This window comes from Pyrus communis, chromosome 14 (genome assembly GCF_963583255.1).
Source record: "Pyrus communis chromosome 14, drPyrComm1.1, whole genome shotgun sequence".
Classification (NCBI taxonomy): Eukaryota; Viridiplantae; Streptophyta; class Magnoliopsida; order Rosales; family Rosaceae; genus Pyrus; species Pyrus communis.
Genome location: NC_084816.1, coordinates 19,959,221 through 19,965,798, shown reverse-complemented (window position 1 = coordinate 19,965,798; position 6,578 = coordinate 19,959,221). Strand labels below are relative to the sequence as shown.

Genomic DNA, 6,578 nt, shown 5'->3' with positions numbered 1-6,578 from the left:
TCTTTTTACTCTTGCCATCTTATGCAATTGAGTAGTTTACATTTACACATAACTAGATCTATTAAATCCTGTACAAGTGAAACTGCGAGCAGACAGAATTCAAAGAAGAACGTAATGCTGCCATTCTGGAAGTGTTTCGACGTTTGTTTCATTAAGAAAATCTCTACATTGCCATTGTAACTGGGAAAAGCCTATCCAAGAAAGTATATACACGCCCTCCTAACAAAAGTGCACCGCTGTTAAGACAACAAAATTCAAACATGTTAGTGAAAGCCGTGCAGCGACCTCTCAGGTAGTTGAGAAATGAGAAAATAGCTCATACGATGTCCTAGTTGCCTTGCGATGGCCAGAGAATTGCCAAGTGCTCATAGGAAGGGCGTTGATGATAAACAAAGTTGTAAAATATGTATGTCTAATTGTATGTCACCAGAATAGTCAATAACCAATGATGGAGGTGAATGCTTTTGTATTACACGGGGAACTGAAATGTACTAACAAGTTTCGAAGAATTAAAAAGTGGAAACTAAGGTATTGAGAACTTACATGACTAGATTGATCCATGCTGAAAATTTGCGAAATGAAAGCAGGCTCTGCATATACAAGGGTTTTGCTCAGGAAAAAGAAACAAAACTTTGAAGCGGAATGTGATAGTCATTCACTCTAATTAATCAAGAATTTGAAACAAAATATTGAATGCGCATGGTTCACACAGAACCAACTACGATTTAAAGTTGCCAGACTTTCTAGGCAGATTTTCAACAAGTCATGAAATATTTAATATGAGGCCAGTCACCAGAGGGCAGATGAACAGAACAACAAAGAAATACGGTGGAAGCTTTCAGTCCCGGTTCTTTTCCACAGAACTTACAACTAATCCAAAAAGTGGTAGGCCACATTACCTGCAGTGCTCCAGCAAAAGAAGCAGCAAGAAGTAGAGGAGCAACATAACCACTTGTGTACGTCAAAAGTAAGCTGCCTCCAACAACGGGGCTCTGCGATAAAGTTTGCCAACTTCAATTAATAACATTTGCAATGTAAACAAACTACAGAAAGGGAAAACTTGAGCTGGCAAAGAGTACTGAGAGCAAGTTAACAAAACAAAATAGTACTGAAAGCATTAACTTTTGATAAATGACTCCCAACGCTCCGATATGCTCTCTGTTATTATTATTTTTTTTGCCAACTGTTTTGAATTTGCATGCTGTAAGATGATATCAGGATGAATAAGAACTATAAATATACATATATATATATATATATATGAAATATTGGAGATGATTGATTGAGACCAATAAGCAACACTGAAGGAATGTAGAATGACCTCCTACATCATCTGCCTAACTGCAACTGATCTGCACTAAAATAGAATACTGGTTTTTCCTCCAAAAATGTGGTCATCCCTAACCTCCGGTTAGCAAAGGGTTCTCAAGGGAGTTTAACAACTGGTCCAAGAGCATCAGTCGTGTCTCTCAAGCATTAGCGGAGAACTTGTACTAAATATCTAAGGATTGCTCTGCATCTATCCATCTCCTATCAAGAGTAAGAGATTCCAACCATGCCAGGCTATTAGAGAGTTCACAAAGGTAAAAATACTGCTTTTGATATCAGTAATCTGAAGAAAACTGAGAGCTCAAAGGAAATGTCAAACATTTGAGTTTACCTTAGATGTAGCAACATATCCAAGTAGAGTGGCCAGCACTGGCGTACTGCACGGTGAGGCAGCTAAAGCAAATGTAAGCCCAGTTAGATATGCTTGCACGCCTAATATGTCTAAGTTGAAACTTGTAAGATCATTTGGACAACCAGCTTTATCTAAACCACAAAATTCTAAAAATTTATGGTGGGTAATTACTTGAAGGGAAATTAGCAGCAGCAGCAGCCCGGGGATCAAAATTGCTAAAAAATGAGGGGAGCTGTAGTTCAATTACCTGTAACGTCACTGTAACGTCAAGCCATAAGATGATGGCATAGAATAAGGGTTAGCAGAAAATCAGAAAGACCTGGTCAATCAAAGTGATAGATAATATCCAATACACATTCTAGGCGGAATAGAACAACGTTGGCACATGAATGAATACCTCAAGCAGATTCAAGCCAATAATAATAGCTAAACCTGAAGCGGTCAAAGGTAACCCCTGCCCTGTTTGTCCATATGCCTTTCCAGCGAATGACGCTCGTTCCTATGCCTAAGAGTGCAAGTGTAGTTGCCAATCCTAATGAGAACGCAATTGAATTCCCAAGAACCTGACCAAATAGGAACATTAACATCAGGCTATTGTTAGAAATGTGTTCGTGTGTGTGTCAATCTGTCAGATGGAGAGAGAGAGAGAGAGAGAGAGAGAGTAACAAAGGAAATCAAAAGTAGCAAGTTATCACCTCTGCCTCACTTTTCCCTGAACCAAATGCTCCTCCATGATTCCAATAAATTCATATCAGCATTACACATGATACATGCAAAAGAGTAACTGTCCATCTCCACGCAAAGACAACCCCTTTCCCCTCATTTGTCTCCATATCCATGAGATAAAAGATCTGCTTACCTATGTAACCTAGGGTCAGGGGTAGAACACTTAGAGTACAAGGAGAAAGGCTGGTCACAAGCTCAGCCCCAAAAATAACTGCCAAACTGTAAAGACGAACAAGCAATGAGAAACAGTGCATATTCCAAGACACTGAATCATCAAAAATACAAATGTGAATGAAGACGTGAATGTGGGACTGAACCTAGAGAAACTGAGGGCTGATAGCTGGTCTTGAACAGCTTCATTAGCGTCCTGTCCAGAAGAAAATGGGAATCCTCGAAACCATTCTCCAGGGCCTCCATCCGCTAAGGTATACATTGAAACAGCACCTTCGGAAAAGATTCTAATTCCTGAGAATATATATGATAGGTAAAATTGGGAATTTTTTATACGGATTTTAATAATAGCTTGACCAATACACAGACAAATGTTAATTTTTGGACCGTTAAATCTAAACAATTATCATAAAACAGCAGAACTAAAAAAACTATAAGGATTCTGCACTTAAGCACATTCTCGCCGTTATTTTCTCCGTGCTAGCCTTTGCCATGTCTGTGAAGATCAAATTCGCTGCTGAAACAAATATCACAGTTACAAGCAAGTTCATTGAGTTCATGCAATCACAATGAATACACTAAATATCAGCAGTAACACGGTGTGCTAAATAACAGCTAATTTCACAGAGTTTGAAGAGTATAAATATTCACAAATTCTATACGGTATCCAGAAGACAAAGGAATTAAAAAAGCTCCCAATTATATGTCTCTACCTTTGAAGTTAGACCTTTTCATTATAGATAAGAAAGTTCACTTCTTTGGAAGTTAAAAAAAAAAAAAAAAAAAAAAAAACAGATGCAATAGAAAGATAAGTTAATCAATGTTGAGCGGAGCTGTGAAAGAGAAAGGCTTGTTACCTGCCATGGAATTTACGAAAGTCATAGTTGGGAAACTGCTACTACTATCAGTCTTTGCCAATGATGCCAGATCTTGGCAAGCATTCTAAGGTGTACAACTAGAATTAGGTTCCTTCAGCATTTTGATGGGTACCATATATTTTTTACCTTCAAAACACAAATTTGAGAAACAATAATGTTACAATACTGCATTAGTAGTAAAAGCCACATGAAATCCGATAGGATTTTTACCACCTGCAAAAGTAAGGATAAAAACACTCAAAAATACTTGTAAGAGTACAAAAGCAAGGTCGTTTTCCACAGAGATTGAATGAATAATTTGTATTTAAAACCAACTCTTAATTAATTATTTAAAACAAAGTTTAGAAAATGTTGATTTTAGAATTTAAAATAATAAAAACGAATTTAATAAAAAAATAAAAAAATTAAGAAATCAATTTAAAGAAACACTAGGGTCCCGCCTCCTTAACAATCCTACGTAGTTTTCCAATTACTTATGAATTACCCATGCATATTTCGAAAGTTAGGTTTTCCTAATATATATCCTACTTGGAACCTCCAACATATAACGTATATCTAACATGCAACCATTCGAACGTTCGGATCAAATATGAACATGAAAAACTCATTAGGCCATCTCCAACCGAAGGGTCCAGAGGGCCAGATGGCCGAAAATAGCCTGAAAACCGTCTCCAACCGAAGGCTAGGCCAGAAGGCTATGGAATCTCAGAGGGCCCCACGGAATCGGAGAGAGCTAGAGGGCTGGAAGGCTGGTTGCAAGCAGCCAGCCAGCTAACCCTGGGCTGGCCAGAAATACTGGGAATCCTGTCGGTTATAACCGATAGGAATTTTTAAAAATAATTTTGAAACCAACGGCTAACTGGCACCAGTTACCGTTGGATTCAATTTTTTTTTTTTTTTTTTTTTTTTTTTTTAAAAAAAATCTATTTTTTTTCCTATAAATACCTAAACCATTCCTCACAAAATTTTCACCATTCCTACCATTTCAATTCTCATATTTTCCTTCCTCTTTCAAAAATCTATCCTTCAATTTTTTAATAATTTTGAAATGGCCTCTTCTGCAATAAAAGGTAGGGTTTGGACCCGAAAAGAAGATGAAGCTCTTTGCAAGGCATATAAATGGGTGTTGGAAGATAGTGTGAGGGGGAATTGTCAAACAAATGACGGTGTTTGGACTCGTGTATCCAAAAAATACTTAGAGTTCTATGAAGGCACCACTTCAGTGAATATTCGAAACCACGAGAGTTGTTCTTCAAGATGGAAGAAACATCTTTAGCCAAGTTTGAACAAATGGCATCAAGCATTGTTAGCAGCCAGCCCTCCAGCCCTCTCCGATTCCGTGGGGCCCTCTCAGATTCCACAGCCCTTTGGCCTAGCCCTTGGTTGGAGATGGTTTTCGGGCTATTTTCGGCCCTCTGGACCCTTCGGTTGGAGATGGCCTTAAGTTTTATGAAAACCTTTTGAAAAACCATGCAACCCTTAAGGCGTGGTGTTCATCCTAAGTGAAATTACTATTATTAACCAAAAGAAGACATCATCAATTTCACGGAACCTTCCGACCAAAATTGCAACAAATTACTTTTTTAAATATCCTAATGGTTGCAAATACTAAGACACTTAGATAGTTTAAAACGGTCAATAATAATTCAAAACATGCATGCATAATATTATAAGTAAATTGAAAAGAAACTACATATTCTTGCTAAGAGTCAAGACTTCGCCCTAGCAAAAAAAACTAGCTACGAACAATCATAAAACAAAATATTATTAAGAACATGGAAAGAAAACACCTTTATAAATTTCTAAATTTCTAAAGTAGTGCACGTGTTCTCCTCTTCTCCTTCCCTCTAATACCCTAATGGCTAAATATCTTTATTTATAAATTTCTATTCTAACTTCGGGAAATCTGTACAGCCACAAAGAATCCCAGATTTCTGAATCTTCAGGGCTCCAAAACAGGCCCAAAACGGTTAGAATTAAAGCTTGAGATGTCCCGCACATAATTGCAGAATGCCTCAAACACAAAAGACATCATCTTGGACGTCAAAAAACCCAAATAAGCCCAAAACGTTATTTTGACAGCACTGCACGCTGCTCATTTATTTTGTCGCCATAATTAAACCGCTTGATATAAAAGTCTGGAACTTTGACACGAACACGTTGAAAGACTAACGAACATCCTCCAATTGGAATCACTCCAAAATTCATATGTTTGAATACTTTATGCTCAAGAGGAAATCGAATGTCCTACATTGGAAATATAATTCAAAGTATCAAAATTCACATACAATAACCAATAAATTAATGCTAAGATTATGGTAAAATATATAATAAAATATAGACTCATCAAAATCCATACAAATAAGCACAAAAAATTCAATACTTGAACTTGATGATATTAATATGGGAGTTTTAACGAAAAGTTTACGGTACTGTTCACTTGAACGAAAAACCACGTTTTTATACTAAAAAATCAATCCTGGTACTATTCACTTTATTCTTTATTTTGTCTTTATCTTTAAAACTCAAAATTTCCAAGCCGTTTTCATTAGTTTTTCTTATTAACATACCAACATTACATGCATAATTATAATTACACTTCACTCACTGTGGCTAGTTTTCTGACCATGCTTGCCGATTGAAACAGTGAAAGAAATAATGCCATGACTGCCGCAATGATTGATAGCCAAATTCATCTGCACAAACAATAATTAGTATACAAAAGATAGAACGCTAAAATGAAACACTGAAAGATATGAGCGGGCACTCAGAAAATTGTTCGGCTATATTTTCAATCATTAGAGGAGTTTAGCAAAGTCTCAAAACTTTTTGCTTTTACCTTAACTTTTTCGTATTTGGTTCACACAGCAACAGTCAAAGCAAGCTAGCAAGCGATGGCGGAAATATCACCACCACAAACTGTGGAAGAAATAATGAAATATCACCACCCACATGCGCGTGGGATTTAAACATGGATGATACACTTGAGGCCCAATAATAGTTTTGAGATGTTATTATTGAGGCATGAGGTTTAAACATAGACCATGAACTTGTTTGAAATTGTTTTTTAAAGAAAGCTAAACGATTAGTTATAAGTACGTATATATTTATAAATTTAAGTT

At 36.7% G+C, this 6,578-nt stretch overlaps 1 pseudogene; it reads right to left on the bottom strand.

The window, feature by feature from the left end:
* LOC137714813 (cytochrome c-type biogenesis ccda-like chloroplastic protein) lies at positions 1-6,152 on the bottom strand (annotated as a pseudogene).
* Between the last annotated feature and the right edge of the window lie 426 nt (positions 6,153-6,578).